Source organism: Lepidochelys kempii, chromosome 1, assembly GCF_965140285.1.
Source record: "Lepidochelys kempii isolate rLepKem1 chromosome 1, rLepKem1.hap1, whole genome shotgun sequence".
Classification (NCBI taxonomy): domain Eukaryota; kingdom Metazoa; phylum Chordata; order Testudines; family Cheloniidae; genus Lepidochelys; species Lepidochelys kempii.
Genome location: NC_136380.1, coordinates 64,012,023 through 64,031,509, shown reverse-complemented (window position 1 = coordinate 64,031,509; position 19,487 = coordinate 64,012,023). Strand labels below are relative to the sequence as shown.

Below are 19,487 nucleotides of genomic sequence, written 5' to 3'. Positions count from 1 at the left end.
ATGTAAAAATCTTTGATTTTAGAACTATATTCTTCATAAGAATGAGAGAATTCCAAAAAGCGTAAATAGGAAAGTAAGAAATTGTGCATTAAGCAGTACCAGAATTTGATGATCAGCTAATATTTGCCCCTTCTTCTAATGTACAGAGTGCTTGCTCATTAATAGTGCTATAAAGTACATAGAATTATTAACCCCAGTCAATAGATGAGGTAATATTTGAACTTAGTCTGCTAGTTTTCAGTGCAATGCCACTTCCCCTAGGTTGGAAGGGTGTTCAGAAAGGAAGATCAGGAGAAAGATCTTGTCTGTCTCCATCCAGTTCTGTATGGCCGTTTTAGAACAATGGAGAAAAAAAATCAGTGGTATCTGGGAGCGTGCATATCTTAGTTGGAACATTGAGAAATTTAAGGAGAGAGCCTCTAACAAGTTCTACAGCTCATATGCAAATGGGATTTTTCCCCCTCGCAGTTTATAATTTGACCAAATCTGGAAGGGTTTTCATGGGGACAGTAATACAGTAAAAAGCACCAGTCTGACCCCCGGCCTACCCCCTGCAAAATTTCAAGTTACTGCATCATGGCACAAGGAAGAGATGGTGGTGATTGTTAAGTCTGAACTTTTTTTACAATGCAAAACTTTTCAGTAACCTTCTTGGAAATTGCTACACTGTGTGTGGTTGAGTTTTCAAAAAATAAATTGAACCCCAAACATGGAAAATCCCAACCTGATTAGTTGAGGTTTGCTAAAATTATAAACATTTGAACCGTTTTTTTTTATAATGGGAATTTTTAGGCAGCCTTAGAATAGGTGTTTCTGCTTCACGTATGATGCATCAGTAATAGTTAGCCTCTGTAACTATGTGAGAGAGTCTGTCTACACTACAGGTATCACTGTAGAGCTATAGTGTAGATGATTCCTACACTGATGGGAGGGATATTTCTAGTGATATAGGTAATCTGTCTTCCCCGAGCTGACAGAAAAAAATTTTTTTCTACCTAACCATACTCTGCTGGGTGTTCAGCTTAACTGCAGCGCTCAGGGATGTGAATTTTTGTCACACCCTTGAGCAATGTAACTAGCAATGTAACTAGGTCAATCTAAATTTTAAGTGTAGACCAGGCCTGAGCATAAGTACCAGTGATTAGTTACAATATTCTAAATTAAATGATTTTTCAAAACTATTTAGAAACCCCAGTCACATTTTTCAGTGTTTTCATAACTAAATGATGCTGGAGACTCTCCACAGGAACTGCCATTTTATTGACACTACCCAGGAGGAAGTCCAGTCTTACGAAATTTAAGACACTAGAAATACTGTTCAGAATCTGAATGAGCCCCGCATTTCAGAGTCCGCTGGGACTTCTGCTGGACAGTATCATAACAATATGACTCCTGGAATTGCTGATGTAAACCAGGCACGAGTGATTTTATTACTGTTGTCTGTCCACACTATCACTTCCAACCATTCTAATACCAGTGGAGTGTTGCCTGATGGTAAGAAAACTTGTAGTGTCCAGTAATAGGAAGTGCTGAGAAACTTAAACCTTCTTTATGCCTCCGAGTTATGTAGCCAGTAAAGTCTTTTAGAAATGGCTTTGTGTAAGGGATATTGCCTAAAATACAGGCACAAGGAGTGAACCCCTATGACATGTGGGGAAAAGCATGTTGGTGTCTTCCCACACAGATACCTGAGAAGAAGCCAGACTGGCTAACCCACTTACATAGACCTAATTAATGGTACAGTCTGCGTCACAAAATGTGTGTGCTAGGACTGACTTACACCACAACACTAGTGCTAGACCTTGCCTGTTGGCAAAATCTGTATGAAATATTCAAACTTTGTTAGGCACCGCGTCTTAATTGTACTGTATGTAGGCACAAACCATGTTTGGAGACAACAGTGTCTCAAACTGATTACAAGCACTAAAAATTGTAGGGTTGATAGGGTCTTAAAGCTTGCAATTTTATTTCTTCTTCTATCAAAGGAATAAAAAGCGCATCACGCTGGATAGGCACATGACCTGGATGTTTCAGCTAAGGCCAATAGTAATGAAATGTCTTATGTTGGATTATGAGTGTGGGAAATCCACACCTCTTAGACTTGTTTCAGACTGTCTACATATTCAGTGACGTTGTGTACAATAGAAAATGTACCTGTTTTGCTGGTATACCTGTACCAGTGGTATCCCCAGTGTGTTAGAATAAGCAGGACATAGGTGTTCTAGCACTGTCATAAAAACTGGCTTAGAGCAGAATTAGATGGCATGGTGGTTAAAAACATCTGCACCCTATGTAAGAGCATTTGTGATGTTGCCAGAAAATTAGTACAAAATTTCCTAGTATTGACTCACATCATGTGGTAAGTCTTTCAGGTCTCCTATGTTGAAGAGGATGTCATAGATAAATCAGTGTGTTTCACAGTGTTAAAATCGAAGTCTCTGACTGCACTGGATGTATTCTGTAGTTGGAAAGACTTTGGAGTCGGGCTTACTGAACAGGGCAGTCACTTGTTCATGAACGGGAGTTGTAAGTGGCATAGAGTTAAAGAACTAACAGTGCTGGCTTAGTTGCATGTTGTTTTCCAGGCGTAGAAATATTAACAAATTAAATAGAACATGGGTTCTCAAACTTCTATATAGTGTGGATCAACTCTTGATGCAGAGATTGTTGTAAACTCCATTCCCTCCCAGTTGTGACATATATCCCAATATTTTACATTGGAAAGAAATACTAGGCAAGTATTAATTTCAGAGGTCTTTTAATGTGACTTAGTAGCTGGAAACAAGGAGAGTGAGCATCATGTGACCAACCAGGTTTGTGGACTACCAGCAAGTATTTTGTGAAATATCTGTGGTCACCAACCACAGTTTGAGAAACGCTGAAGTAAAGCTAATACCTAGCTTTGACACCTAGGACAAACTTTAATTAAAAATAAATGGTAAAAGTTCTTTTCTACAAGCTGTGCTAGGATCACTAATAAGAATTAACAAGCTGACTAAGTGTTTATGGTAGCGCTATTGGTATTTATTCCTCCTGCTCAAAGGTATTCCTTTCTAGGATAGCAGTGAGTAAATATCTATTTACAGCCAAAATGATGGTTTTATAAATCAGTTCAAATAAGTAGGAGCTCAGACAAAATAAATAGGACTTGTTGGATAGAGAAAATTCACTCATTGGGGCTGGCAAGGAAAATAGCCAAGAAGGCTTATTATAGAGACAAATTAGGAGTCTCTGCACTTCCAAGTTTCAGAAGACGGTTTAGAAAAGACATCAGCAAGGAAAAGTGTGGAAAAATCCATGCCCTTCTATTCCATTCCAGCTACTTTCCCTTATTTCTGCTTGCACAGCAACAAGTTGTAAAACTTCTGCTGCCTTTTGTGAGCAGATTTGTCAGCCACTTGTTTAAGGCATAAACTATGGAAAGTCTTCCAATAGGAGCCAGAAAACTCTCATAATGGAACACCTAAAAATAAATAAAAACGAGGTGGTTCTTTGAGAAATGTCTCTGTGGATGCTTCACTTCAGATGCGCATGTGCCTTTGATCAGAGACTTTTGGTAGCATTACCTGTTTGGTCCGCATGTGCACCCTACTTATCCTTATACCCCTTACCAACGGTACATAGGGCAGTGTCAGAATTGAGAGCTGTTTGTCCTTTTCAACTGCGTTGGCCTGAGACCGAGCAAGACTTGAGGTCCCCATTTCTTAAAATAACTTAGCTGTCCTGTGTAATTTATTGTAGGTGGTAATTTTGTTGAGTTGGTTTACTAGTTAATTTAGTTCTGCATATAGTTTGGGGGGACCTTTTGCAAGTTTGTTAATGCTCGCACAGACATACACACACACACTGTTCCTGAGAGGTTGTCTTCTTTTCTGAAGTTCATTTTCCATATTCTGGAATATGCCTAATTTTTCTGGGGTTAAATGGTGCCTCACTTGTCGGGAGTCCATCCATGTTAGTGACTGCCACTCTAGCTGTCTTCACTGCCTGGGGACACCCATATCCCTTGTAGGTGTCGAGTTTGTATTGGGTTCAGGAGTAGGTCTAGAAAGAATGGGAAAATAAAGCTTAGATTTCTCATGATAGTGCTCCTTGCAACCTTGATCAGACACATGCTCAATACCCCCTCCACCCCCACCCCCCAATGGATCTTTGGTAACAAAAGTGCCCCTTCACCCTCCACTGTAGCCCACTCAACTGTTACTCCTACTGAAGAAAAGACTGGAGAGAGGGGGAACTCTAAAACTTCTACAGCAACGAAAAAGCTCTAGATTGCTTCACGGAATAAGCAGTAAGAGGTCTAGGTCACTTTGGAGGCCTGCTATTTCAAAGACCACATGTTCTAAAAAGAGTACAGCTGAGGCTTCAGGTTCTTTCAGTATCAATGGCCTGTACCAACCAATAAGGCTTTGAGCGACTCTGAGACCCACAGTAACCATCACGGCTTGGTACCACCAGCTGACACATGCCTGGCACCATCAAGACAACAGAAGAGACTTCAGAGCCTCAGGACTACAGAACCTTCAGCACCATCCATATCCTCTACATAAGCAAGGCTACCAGGCACCTAGATTGCCCCGCACTCTGAGACCAGAACGCTGCTGGTACTGACACCACTTAGCTTGGATTTTTATCACCCTCCTCGTATTCAATTGACCCCAGTACTACAGGAATTTAGGCTCCCTGAACTCTTCATTTCTGATGAACCTGAGTCCCTTCTGCTCATGAGTACACAGTATCTTTCAGTAACCCACTTGTCCCCAGTCTCAAAGCACTCCCTGGTATACCCCTTCCCCCCAGGCAGAAATGCCTTTAATTTCTACTCCATCAACTTCCCTTCCTCTGGACTATGATGAGGGCAGTTATTCAGACTAAAACCTTTGTGTATGGTTTGCTCAGTTACCAACCAGAGCTCTGGATGTTGGTCTGTGATAGAAACTCCAAGATACAGATGTGCACAAGCACCCTGGTTTTGAACCCCACTGGGTGTCCCCTGCTTCCAGTATGGCCCCCCCTTAGTCATTCTGGGATCCCTGGAAACCCTATAGGAAACTGTACTCTAGTACATCTAGATCAGGGGTAGGCAACCTATGGCAGTCACACTGCCTGGGTCCTGGCCACTGGTTTGGGGGCCTCTGCATTTTAATTTAATTTTAAATGAAGCTTCTTAAACATTTTAAAAACCTTATTTACTTTACATACAACAATAGTTTAGCTATATATTAAAGTCTTATAGACCTTCTAAAAACTTTAAAATGTATTACGGGCACACGAAACCTTAAATTAGAGTGAATAAATGAAGACTCGGCACACCACTTCTGAAAGGTTGCCAACCCCTGATCTAGATACTCATTCAATGTGAGAACTAGCAGAAACAAATGTCTATTCTTTCTGATTCCTCCTATCACTGTCCTCCTCAGCAGGAATTCTTTGAAGAACAAGAGATGTGAGCAGATGTGGAAGCTACTCCTCAGACTAACGTATCTTCCTCCTCTGTGCTCAGACAACTCTAGGCATGAAAAGAATTGCCGATTCCCTGAAAATCCCTTTGTAGAGATCTGAGAGACCTTACGCAAGCTAGTGGATATCCTCTCTGCTGTCTCTCCTGGTAGGGTAGCTTTACCCATAAATGAGTCCTCTAGTCGAATAAGCCAAGGTGATATGGCAAACCTTGACTACTGTGCCCCCAACTTGTGAAAGGATGGACAGAGAGAATTTTATTACATCTAAGGGTTCTCAGTACCTATTCTCAACCCAGCCCCTGGTTTTCTGGTGGTCAATGAATAAAATAGCACCATTTCAGATCCATACTACCTCAGGATCAGAAACAACTCATTCGCAAAAGTTATTAATCTGCTACATTGTAATTTAGTATTGCTAATTATCAAGCTTTAATAGCTAAATATAATTAAACAAACTACCCCAAATTCAATTCCTTTATTGATCATCGGCCTCAAGAACAATTCCGAACTATCAGCTCGAAATAGCACAAGGACAGCATTGCAAACATCTTTTAATGAAGCTGACAAGGCAGTCCAATCCATGTCCACAGCAGTTGTCATGGGTTGTGCCCCCTGCCTATAATATTCAGGAATCCCAAGAGAGGTCCAAAACACCATCTAAGATCTCCCCTTTGAAACTGTTTAATGATTCCATTGATGAGTCCTTGCACTCTTTGGAGGACTCAGGGCCATCCTCCATTTGCTTGGATTGTAAACCCTTGCAAACGAAAGAAAATGTAGCAGGTCACAGACAGCACAGAGATCTTGCTGTGTTCAGTTTTTGGTCTGTTGCAGATCATTGGAACCCCTTAGGAAAAGGCCTCTGTTCCGAAAGAGGAGGCCTCCAACCTCTGCTGTGACAGCCCTTGTCTTTGGGCAAGTGTGACGTTCCTCTCTGGTGTTGTCTGGACTAGTGATATGCTAAGCCACTCCAATCCTTGACTCTGGGAGCCAGCCTTACCCTGCTCTGCTGTGAGAACCCCCACTCCTGGGCTGTTCACACACAGTCTCTGGCATGTAAGCTGCTCCCAGCTACTTGCAAGTGAACAACACTTGCCAATATCTCCGGGCCCAGATACAACCCTAGGAACCTCCATCTTGCAGTGTCCGGTAATGCCCGCTGGATGCTGCAAGCTTAAATAAGTTTGTCTATTTAACAAAAAAATTGATGTGTACCAGGCTTGTTATCCCAAAGGGAGTCTCTGACCCACTTCAAACCAAACATACTATTTCAGGTAGAATAAACAAACAGATTTAAGTTAAAGCATAACAAGTTAGATTTGGTCAAATGAAATAAAAGTAAAATGCATTCTAAGCTGATCTTAACAGTCTTAGTGTCTTTAAAAACTTAGATGCATCTCACCACAGGCTGGCTGATTACTTTTCAGTCAGACTCTCCCCTTTGATCAGCGTTTCAGTCGTTGCGTGGTGGTGATGCCTATAGATTTAGGTGGAAGAGAGAGGAAGAGCATGGCAAAATGTGTCTCCTTTCTTTCCTCTTGGCTTTGCGCCCCCCCTCTCCCTTTCGAAGTCAGGTGAGCATTACCTCATCGCAGTCCCAGACTGCCCCAAGGAAGTTGTTGCCTAAGTCAGTGTCCATTCTTCCTTGAGGCTGGGCTGGGTTCGTCCTGTCCATGCCCTGACAAGGTGTGAACTGTCTCTGTTCTTGAAGAATGTTTGCATGGGCTTGCTTTCAGCCATGAGGATACATTTTCAGCTTCAAATTATATACATGAAATTATAACCCTACTGTAACATTACTGTAACAATTACTATAACATCGCTATAACAACCATGCTCAGTGCATTATGAGCCTTCCGAAAAAACTCTCCACGTGACAAACTTTGCATTGGATACCACACAATCATTTTATAAAGTTGAACATGGGAGTGTAGGGTGTTCCCCCGAGGTACAGAATGTTACAACAAGCAACCATTTTGATTACTTTTGAGGGTTGCAGATCATCAGCTGCATTGTTCTACCCACCTACTCCAGCCCTTTGAAAACATTTCTCATTTCTTTCCATTTTGGGAACTAATCACTTCAAACAGGTGGGTTCTGAAGGTTGTAACATTAGATTACGGCATATGCTTTGTTTCCATTCCCAATCCCGTTCTCTGTCCCTCTTAAGGGACACTTCTGAGACAGGAAGTTGTCCCTCCTAAAGGTATGGCTAGAAAGCTAGTTCTTACTCCTGGGAGAATTCTGTGCCAAAAAGTTAAATTCTGTACAAAATATTTTTAAACTGTCCATAATTTGTCAAATAATTTGTCAAAATAACACAATATAATCACACCAGTTTCCGTTATTTTGGTAATTTATAGAAATGAATAGAAATTGGCTGTTCAAGAGCAGGAGAAAGTCATCTACTAGAAAAACATACCTATAGAAATGGAAAAGATTCCAACACTGGTGCACTTAGTGGGGTCTTTCCCCTCTTGACTACATTCAGTCACACATTTTGAACTGCTCAGCTTTGAGTTCTGTTAAAGTTCATGTAGCTGCTATTACTGTCTTCCATTCTCCAGTGGAAGGATTTTCAATATTTGCTCACCTAATAATCTTGATTAATTGAAGGCTTTGCATCTCTTTCCATATATCACAGAACCTACCGCAGCATGAGGTCTGAACGTTGTCCTCAACTCCCCCATGAAACCACACTTCAAGCTGCTAGTCAAATGTTCCCTGTTAAATTTGTCTGAGAACTGCCTTTTTAGTGGCAATATCTTCTCTTAATTAGGGGCCTTAATGGCTGAACCTCCCACAGTGTCTTTTATAAGGAAGGGTATTCCCAAGGGTCGGTCCTGGGGCCGGTTTTGTTCAATATCTTCATTAATGATCTGGAGAATGGTGTGGCTTGCACCCTCAGCAAGTTTGCAGATGACCCTAAACTGGGAGGAGTGGTAGATATACTGGAGGGTAGGACAGGGCTGGCATTACCATGAGGCAAACTGAGGCGGCCACCTCGGGTGCCAGATTGTTGGGGGGGGGCGCCATTAGGACCCAGCGTGTAGAAAATTGTCTGCTGCTGGTCCATATGTATTCTCTCTGCTCTGGATGCACAGAGATGGTGGAGTGCTGTGCTAGAGGAAGGAGGCACGAGACATAATGGGCAGGCAGGAGAAAAGGTGAGAGGATATAACAGAAAGCAGCAGGACCTACAGGGAGAGAGAGGAGGAGGAGCCTCTTATGTATCTCTTTAGCACCCCCAGGAGCCTGGACTGATTAACACCAGCTTCTCAGGGAGCTTCCTGTTTCCTGCTGCTTCCCTGAACATACTTGAGGAGAACAGGCAGTCAACTGAAGTAGTAGGAGCCAGTTAGGCCCTTAAGACGCTGATATTTTCCCTCACTCAGGCCCTGCTACCAGTCTGCTTATTTGTCCCCTTCAGTTGAGTGTTGAGAGCCATTATAGCTGGCACAGAACAGCAGTCATGAGTGAAAGAATAAAACTCCCCTCTGGGGCAGCATTTAGAAAAAGATAGAAAAGCTTCTTTTGCTTTCTATCTAAGCAGGAAGGAGCTCTCCTGAGATAGACACAAATGTTCATGGTGAGCCTTCCGGCCCCAGTGAGGATGTGAGTGGTGAGGAGATGCCTGATCTTCCAGTTAGTCAGAGTGCAGGTGACCTGTCAGCTACTGCAGCATCCATATCTCCATCTCAAATGGATGTAACCATGCACATTCCTGAAGAAAAGTGTAGATCAGAGAAGAGTGCGGTGGAGGCGCAAGAAACAGCTGCTGCTGAGTTTAGTTCCTTAAGTCTAGATGATCCAGGACTGTGGACCCACTTGAGCAGTAGCCTGGGGGACTTCCTTGTACTGCTTGGGCCACAGCAAGTGAAAAACTTCAAGTTCCCCCAAAACAATGAAAATAGAAGTTTCCAACCAACACATTACTGGAGTGAAATCCCCAATTGTGACGAAGTGGAGAGGCCATGGCTTATGTACTCAAACCCAGAATGCTGCATACTGGTTTTGTTGCACACTCTTGCAGTCTCATGTTCCCGCCACATTGGGTCCTACAGGAACAAAGGACTGGAAAAAGCTGGCTAGAAATCTGGCATGCCACGAGAAGGCAGAAAATCACCAGAGAGCATTCCGTAGGTGGAAAGAGCTTGATATGAGACTAAGGTTAAAGGCCACCATGATCAGCATCAAGATAAGATTGTATCAGAGTCTCTTTACTGGCAAAATGTTCTGAAAGGGCTCATTGCCATTGTGAGAATGCTTGCTACCCAAACCTAGCACTGTGCGGCACTTCAGATCAGCTGTATGTGCCAAACAATGGAAACTTGCTTAAAATTGTGGAGCTGATGGCTGAGTTTGATGCTGTACTCCAGGAACATCTAAGAGTCACCACCCAAGAAATGTACACACACCACTACTTTGGAAAAACCATTCAAAATGAGATCATACAGTTACTGGCAACAAAAGTCAAACAGAAGATTGTGACACATCAGAACAGAGTAATATCTTGCTGACTTCAGGTCTTCACAGCTGACATCAGCCATATGGAACAAATGACTTTAATGGTGCGTTTTTGTAACAACCACAGAACATAGTGAAAATGTCCCTGCAATGGTGACTGTCGAGAGCATTTTCTAGAATTTATTGACATTGATGATACTACGGGACCTGGTATGACAAATGCGCTTCTTAAAAAGCTAGAAGATACGGGGATTGCGATAGCTGACATGAGAGATCAGGGCTATGATGATGGTGCCAACATGAGGGGAAAGAACAGAGGAGTACAGACATGGATCCCATGGGACAAAAAGAGCTCGAAGAGTTAACTCTCGGATCCATGTCTGCATTCATTGAACTTGGTGGTCAGTGATGCAGCATCAGCTTCTAGTGAGACTGCTGAATTTTTTAATGTAATTCAAAGTATCTATTTTTATCTCATCAACGGCAAATTTTGAAGTAGCATCTGGGAACATCCTCTCTGACACTGAAACCACTGAGTGCCACACAATGACAAAGTCAAGTGGAGGCGATTAAAGCCTATTAAACACAAAATTTGGAAGATAGATGATGCCATAGATGCCATTATGGAGGATAATGCTATGACAGGAACTGTTCGTGGGAGAACAGTGGCAGAGGGAAATGGAATCACCAGAAACATACGTAACTTCAAATTTCTGTGTGGCTTAGTGTTGTGGCATGACACACTGTTTGAAATAAATGTTGTAAGCAAGAGACTTCAAGATGTTGATCTTGATATATCGGGAGCAATGGCACAACTGGACAAAGCAAAGTCATCCCTAAAGTCTTACCGGTCAGACGAGGGATTTCAAAACGTTCTGAAGAGTGCACAGAAGTTGGTAGAGGAGCTTCAGACTGAAGCTATTTTCCCACCCATTCAAGAATACAAGAGTCATCAAAGACATTTTGTTACAAGGCATGGGATAATCCCATAAGAGGCCCCAAACAACAATTCAAAGTTGAATTCTTTAACCAGGTGCTAGATTGCTCAATACAGTCAGTTGAAGAACATTTCATGCAGCTCAAGGAACACAGCAGAATATTTGGGATGTTGTATGATATTCCAAAACTCCTCACTATACCTGAAGACCTACACCAGCAGTGCTGGGCACTAGAGACAGTGTTGACACATGATATGCATGATATTGATGTGAGTGATTTAGGTGATGAACTGAAAGCCTTTTCAAGATAAATTTCAGCAGGATCAACTCCAAAGACTGTTCTGGAATATATGTGCACAAATAAGATGACCACCCTCTTTCCAAATGCTTTTGTTGCTCTGCTCATACTTCTAACATTTCCTGTAACAGTTGCTAGTGAAGAACACAGCTTCTCCAAGCTGAAGTTAATAAAAACACATCTACGCTCCACAATGCACAGGAGAGGCTGGTCGGCCTTGCAACCATCTCAATAGGGCATGAGCTGACCCAGACTGTGGACCTTCAGGAAGCAGTTCAAATCTTTGCAACCAAGAAGGCACAGAAAGCGCCACTTAGATTATCATAGAATATCAGGGTTGGAAGGGACCCCAGAAGGTCATCTAGTCCAACCCCCTGCTCGAAGCAGGACCAATTCCCAGTTAAATCATCCCAGCCAGGGCTTTGTCAAGCCTGACCTTAAAAACCTCTAAGGAAGGAGATTCTACCACCTCCCTAGGTAACGCATTCCAGTGTTTCACCACCCTCTTAGTGAAAAAGTTTTTCCTAATATCCAATCTAAACCTCCCCCACTGCAACTTGAGACCATTACTCCTCGTTCTGTCATCTGCTACCATTGAGAACAGTCTAGAGCCATCCTCTTTGGAACCCCCTTTCAGGTAGTTGAAAGCAGCTATCAAATCCCTCCTCATTCTTCTCTTCTGCAGGCTAAACAATCCCAGCTCCCTCAGCCTCTCCTCATAACTCATGTGTTCCAGACCCCTAATCATTTTTGTTGCCCTTCGCTGGACTCTCTCCAATTTATCCACATCCTTCTTGTAGTGTGGGGCCCAAAACTGGACACAGTACTCCAGATGAGGCCTCACCAATGTCGAATAGAGGGGAACGATCACGTCCCTCGATCTGCTCGCTATGCCCCTACTTATACATCCCAAAATGCCATTGGCCTTCTTAGCAACAAGGGCACACTGCTGACTCATATCCAGCTTCTCGTCCACTGTCACCCCTAGGTCCTTTTCTGCAGAACTGCTGCCTAGCCATTCGGTCCCTAGTCTGTAGCTGTGCATTGGGTTCTTCGGTCCTAAGTGCAGGACCCTGCACTTATCCTTATTGAACCTCATCAGATTTCTTTTGGCCCAATCCTCCAATTTGTCTAGGTCCTTCTGTATCCTATCCCTCCCCTCCAGCGTATCTACCACTCCTCCCAGTTTAGTATCATCCGCAAATTTGCTGAGTGCAATCCACACCATCCTCCAGATCATTTATGAAGATATTGAACAAAACCGGCCCCAGGACCAACCCTTGGGGCACTCCACTTGATACCGGCTGCCAACTAGACATGGAGCCATTGATCACTACCCGTTGAGCCCGACAATCTAGCCAGCTTTCTACCCACCTTATAGTGCATTCATCCAGCCCATACTTCCTTAACTTGCTGACAAGAATACTGTGGGAGACCGTGTCAAAAGCTTTGCTAAAGTTTCATTATTCAAACAGATAAAAATGCCCGTGTGTACTATGCAGACAAGAAAAGTGACATTTGCTGTTCAGGCATTTGAAAGTTAAGCGTTCCTTAAAATTTTTGAACAAGGCATTTGAAGTTTAGTTCTCCTTTATTGGGATAGGTAGCAGAGCAGTACCATGAGAGGAGTAGAACAAGAAGAAGGCAGAATTGAGACCTTTAAAAGTTTTGACCGAAGCAAGGGGGCATAGGGGTGTCATTTGAGCTCCCCGCTTCAGGTGCCAAAATGTTGTGGGCCAGCCCTGGGGTAGGGATAGGATACAGAGGGATCTAAACAAATTAGAAGATTGGGCCGCAAGAAGTCTGAGGTTCAACAAGGACAAGTGCAGAGTCCGCATTTAGGATGGAAGAATCCCTTGCACTGCTACAGACTAGGGACCGAGTGACTAGGCAGCAGTTCTGCAGAAAAGGACGTAGGGGTGACAGTGGACGAGAAGCTGGATATGAGTCAACAGTGTGCCCTTGTTGCCAAGAAGGCTAACAGCATTTTGGGCTGTATAAGTAGGAGCATTGCCAGCAGATTGAAGGAGGTGGTTCGTTCCCCTCTATTTGACACTGGTGAGGCCTCATCTGGAGTACCTGTGTCCAGTTTTGGGCCCCACACTACAAGAAGGATGTGGAAAAATTGGAGAGAGTCCAGCGAAGGGCAACAAAAATGATTAGGGGCTGGAGCACACGACTTATGAGGAGAGGCTGAGGGAACTGGGATTGTTTAGTCTACGGAAGAGAAGAATGAGGGGGAATTTGATAGCTGTTTTCAGCTATCTGAAAGGTGGTTCCAAAGAGGATGGACCTACGCTGTTCTTAGTGGTAGCAGATGGCAGAACAAGGAGTAATGGTCTCAAGTTGCAGTGGGGAAGGTTCAGGTTGGTTATTAGGAAAAGCTTTTTCACTAGGAGGGTGGTGAAACACTGGAATGGGTTACCTAGGGAGATAGTGGAATCTCCTTCTTTAGAGGTTTTTAAGATCAGGCTTGACAAAGCTCTGGCTGGGATGATTTATTTGGGGATTGGTCCTGCTTTGAGCAGGGGGTTGGACTAGATGACCTCCTGAGGTCCCTTCCAACCCTGATATTCTATGACTGATTCTATCTACCAGACCACTTCCTTCCCCCCCCCCCCCCTTCTCCAAAGTAACCTCCAATTTCCATAGCAATTTAACATTTAATTCCTGGTCTTTTACTGCAAGACTCACTACTCCAGAGAAGAAGCCACGCTTCACACCTTAGACGTTGGAGCATTGACTTTCTATCTAGAGAGAACTACACCTTTTAGGGCTTCTCAAAGATTTTGTTTCTTTCACAGACAGTTAAAGGGGGCCCCATCTGAACCCAAAGCCAGATGAGTTTCTGCCTCTGTTTATCTTATGAGGTTTCTAATTCTTAACCCCCTCCAACAGTTACAGCCTGTTCTGCTGGATCACAGTCTGCATCTGTAGCTCTTTTGAAGAATGTTTCATTTGTAGAAATCTGAGGACATGCCACATGGGATTCAGCTCACATCTTTTCAGACCATTGTTCTCTGGTTCATGCCTCAGGGGCAGATGCTGCTTTTGGAACTGCTGTTCTTCAAACAGCCTTAGGGCTTGTCTACCCTGGCACTTTACAGCGCTGCAACTTTCTCACTCAGGGGTGTGAAAAAACACCCCCCTGAGTGCAGCAAGTTTCAGCACTGTAAAGCGCCAGGATAAACAGTGCACCAGCTCTGGGAGCCACGCCTCTCGTGGAGGTGGGGTTTTTTGGAGCGCTGGGAGAGCTCTCTCCTAGCACTCCGTCGTGACTACACAAGCCACGTTAAAGCTCTGCTGCGGCAGTGCTTTAGCCTTGCCAGTGTAGACTAGCCCTTACATTGGGCTTCAAAACACCCCCCTCTTATAGGAAGTATTGCTTGGGAATCCACCTATAGTGGAGCACCCACAGGGATGTTGTCTGAGGAAGGAAGGAGCAGTTACTTACAAGGTAACTGGAGTTCTTTGAGATTTGTGTCCCTGAGCATGCGCCACTATCTATCCTCCTTCCCCTTTGCTTCGGAGTCTTTGCCGTAGCAGTAGAGAAGGAACTGAGGGTGGTTTATCAGGTACAGGGCACGAGGCTAGCTAGGGCACATATGTAGATCAAATGGACAGTGCTACCAAAAAGCTTCTGATCAAAGGAAAAGGGGCTCATGAATGCCTGAAGTGTAGCACTCATAGGGACAAATATCTCTAAGAACTCCAGTTACTGTACAAGGTATGTAAAAATAAAGAGATTAATGTGTACTTATTACATTGTTCATTATGCTGTGGACTTAATTTATAGGAATGATGTAGTAGGCTGTGTAATGGAAGCTTTACAAGTGAGACAAAGGAAACTTAGCTGTGTACTGATTTCATCACAGTCGTGTCTCAAGTCAAACTTGACTGTTTCAAGTAAATACTTTCATACCCTGAATGTTCCCTCCTTTACACTGTTGAATCCTGCATATGTCATCTTGTATTTTATATTCTTCAGACTGTTAGATGGAGAAAATGAGGATTGGATAATTCTGAAATTCCCTCTAAGTGTTTGGTGAGGCTGTAAAAAATTAAGACTCAAGGTGTAGTATAGCATCATGAGCTCTGCAGGCAAGTTCTTTCAGTCCTCCAAATCTCAAACAATTTACGGTTTACAGAGGAGGAAGAATTGAAACTGCTGGGACCTTAAAGCATTTTTATTTTTAAAATTTTTATTTCTTTTCTTAAATAAGACTAAGAAATGGAGTTACGTAATGTCGCTCTTCAGCATCCCACAGAAAGCATTCGGCATCATTTGTTATCTGCTACAGGAAAAACACTTTAAACAGGCTGGAATCTTGGGGAAAAAGATCTTTGCTTTACAGAGTTTGGTGAGAACCAGAATGCATAAAGTATAGGCTTCTGTGTTGGGAACAGAAAATTGGTAGACAAGTTCACTCACTTTTCTACAGTGCTGTCTTTAGAGTCCTCTAGATAAGTAATATCTACTTAAGACTTGTATGGTGCTTTTATATGCTTTATCATTAACCACTGAAAAATACAGTTTATCTAAATTACTAAAACCAGTGCAAAACAATGAAGAGTTAAATTTTAAATACATGAAATCTTAGTACACTTAAACTTCAAATATCAAAATAGATTCCAAAATGTGTGATTTCTAGGTATTCATCAAGGAAAAGGTCATGACCCAGAATTGCTTTGCTAAACCACCACCACCTTTCATGCAAAAATTCCCACAAGACTGACCCACTTTAATTCTTGTGGCCATGAAAAGTAAATAAAGACTGTTGTTTTTATTTATTAATCATTTAATGCATACACCTTTATAGTTATAAAATCAACTATGATTTGCACACGCCTTTGAGTAGCCGTATGATCTGGCTGCTGTATCTAGGGTGACCAGATGTCCCAATTTTATAGGGACAGTCCCTGTATTTGGAGCTCTTTCTTATATAGGTACCTATTACCACCCACCCCCGTCCCGATTTTTTCCACCTGCTGTCTGGTCACCCTAGCTGTATCTTCTCCCTTTCCCTACTTGTTTAGTCTCCTCTTCATTGCGTTGTCCATCTAGGCAGGACCATATCCTCCCTGGATATGTCTACTCTGAAAATTTTGTGAGAATTCTTCTTCACTAGTGCACACCTCTTCTCCCGCCACTGTAACAGCAAAAGCCATAGTATGAACAGGATGCAAATGTCTTTATTATGATGTCATTAAGCCCTGCTCAAAGCAGTACTCGTGGAGGAAAGAAACATTGACAAATATTCTTAATGTAGAAGAGGCCTTTGTGTTTGCTTGGCTGTAATCACATGTTCATGTGTTCAGTTAATAAATAATTAACAAATGCGTTTATAGAATTTTTTGTGGCCTTTAATTGTGAATCGCAAGACAGATTCAGTCCTCCTAGAGATTTCACAAAGTATTATGCAGAAATCAACGTACATTACCTTTAAAGAATCTCAGTTACTTTTGTTCCAGGTTGTTGGGGCTACCATACAAGAAAATAGAACTGAACATAGTTAGTCTTTCTAAGAAGAAAATGTAGATACATCTGCCCTATATCCTACAAAATCAGAAAGTAGTGCTTAAAATCTATGCTAAAATGTTAATTGTGCTGATTGTTTCTGAAAATTATACTGAGGAATAAAATATTTAAAACTTTATTTTTTGTATTCATAGGTTTATACAGTAGAAATACTTATTGAGGTTTTATTTGCTGTAAAAAATTGAAAAGGTATTACTTAAAACTGGTGGTCATGACTGATAAACTAGTATTGTTTAAGTAGTTAACAAAATGAAATGCTAAGTTATACAGTATGGTAACATTTTAAAAACTATATTCAGTTTTTCTTCTGTTTGCTCTTGTTTACAATTTCATAAAGTAAAATATTGAATAATTTTACTTTAATATATTAGTCATTTAATTTGATTTAGTTAACCATCTTGAGTGTTTAGCATGATGTAATGTATTTTGACTAACTGCTGTAATACAAGATGTAATTAACTCAGTATTCAGCAGATCGTTTTATCAATATTTTAACATGTCATAGCAATCTCTAAAAATGGAATTGGATAGTTTTTGTGCTTGTCTCTGAAAGGATTTATTTAAAAATATTATTGTCTGTCAAACTGACGAGTTATCACACTAAGAAGATGAATTTCCCCCATGCTACCTCTTAGTTAAGAGAACACAGTTTATTTTTCAATACTATTCCACTCAGGAAGAGCTATTTATGTACAAGAATAAAATAATTAAGAAAATGCATTTGTGTGAATTTTTGGAAATCCGTTACCTATTCATTTATAACAAATAACTTATGACTTTAAGGTGCATACATGTTGTTTGCATTTAAGTTTGTACGATAAAAATATATATTTGAGAAATACAAACAATGCAGAATTTACTTAGGATATAATTGGGTTTTGCTTAGCTTCATAATTCAGTGCTTTCATTTTCAAATGTAACCAACTCATATTTTGACTGAGTAGTACCTGTGAAAACGTGCTATATAAGTTTCATGAGAGCGGGTGCTTTGGAGGCCAGAGAGGTAGTTATCCACTCTTAAGGTTGTTTTTTTTTTTTTTGAATCTACAATTAGTTCAGACTGTGGCAATCTGCTTTCTTAACTGTGGCAGCTGTTTGGAGCACGTTACACCTGTCAAAAGCCTGCATTGGCTTGATAATGCTTCCAGATATAATGCAGGGTACAAACGCTGACCTGTAACTCTGTCTGGTCTAAGTCCTGATTACTAAGAAGGCTACCTGTTGCGGTAAAGAAGAAAGGGTACTTCTGCCTAGAGCCCTTACCTTTAATCTCTCTGAGGGACCAGAGGCAAGGGTGTTCTCACTGGAGGGTCCTCAGTTCTGGAACTGGCTCCACAATTATCCCAGTGAAGCCTGAGTTTTAAGTCATGGTGGCCTGCTTCTGTAACCTTTTGTCTGAGGAGCACAACTGTGTCAAAGAGATGAACATTTGCATCTAAACTGTAGGTAACATGGTCATATTTGAGGACTTGGACTGAGTAAAGATGAATCACATTTGCAGGACATTAACTTTGCCTTGAAGTAGCAAGTACGCCAAATTGAAAATTGCATTAACTTATTAAATCTGAAAGCCCATTACAAAATCTTAAGATGATATATTATGTAAATGTCAAAATGAGTATTGAGTTGGAAATATGTTTAGATATATTTTTCTAAATTATTAGTGTTGCTGTAAGAGATGAAATAAAAATGGTCAAAGTGTGTGAGAGAGAAGGAAAAATGGATTCCCAGTGAATGTATACTCATAGCAAACAAAGGTTACACTTATTTTCATCTAAAGAATCTTTGGAATAACATCTATAAAATACCTGATTTACAGAGTAACTTCTTTTTTGCAGTTGTTTCCACTGAGTTCTTCAAATATTACTCTTGCAAATTTATCATTTAGATTGTTTTTCAGAATTAAATTTCCATTATACTTGTTTTATAGAAACAGAACTCAGTATACAATACTGAATGGGGAAGAATTTAGCATCCTGTTAAAGAGCGAGTGCAATTTAGTAGAATCTGTGTCACTTTAGGAACCAGACAATGCTCAAATTGGTTCCTAAAGCATGTTTGGTATTTCTGAAGTCAGTATGAAGATTTAATTCCTCTTGACATAAATAACTCTCAAGCTAGTAAAGCTTCTTGACCACAACAAAAATTATCTGATTTTTTCAGTAGTTAAATGAGAAGAATTTAAAGTCTGGGAGCGCTTCAGATGAGTAATGAAAAGCACTAAGGAAAGGTGGCTTGTTCTGTTTTGTGTAGTGTAGCTATATACCTTAAGCTTGCTGCTTAAGGGGAAACTAGTATTTTCAGTATTTTAATATTCTCTTAAAAAAAGAAAAGGGTTGTATAAGAGGTTTTCTACTGGCCCTTTAAAGGTCCTTTCAACAAATGGAAGCAGGTAGGTCTGAGAGCAATATCAGATATGTTTCTCTCCTTTGTCTGCTTGCCTATGTGGCTCTTCAGCACTTTTTCTCCTTTGTTAAAATTTAGGTCTGTGGGGGGGGGAGGGGGAAAGGGCTAATATGTAAGTGCTACGATATTTATTTTATTTTTTATCAAAAACATGACTTCTGTTGAGATTTTTTTCAAAACTCTTTTTATGCCCATTCATAAATATAACCCCTTTTGAAGAGTTCACAATGGCTTCATGGCATTTAACAGATCCAATGTGAAATAATTTACTTTGAAAAATGAGACTTGGTATTTCCTGACACATTAAAGTGTGTTTACTTAAGATAAGCCCTTCTGACCACTTCACTTAGTCTTCTAGAGTGACCTTTAGTTTTTGT

The 19,487-nt window shown here is 41.3% G+C and overlaps 1 protein-coding gene across 7 annotated transcripts in view; it reads left to right on the top strand.

Annotated features, from left to right (window-relative positions):
* Positions 1-19,487, top strand: part of NAA16 (N-alpha-acetyltransferase 16, NatA auxiliary subunit) — a 109,421-nt gene that overhangs the window by 68,900 nt on the left and 21,034 nt on the right. The gene's annotated exons all lie outside the window — the stretch shown is intronic.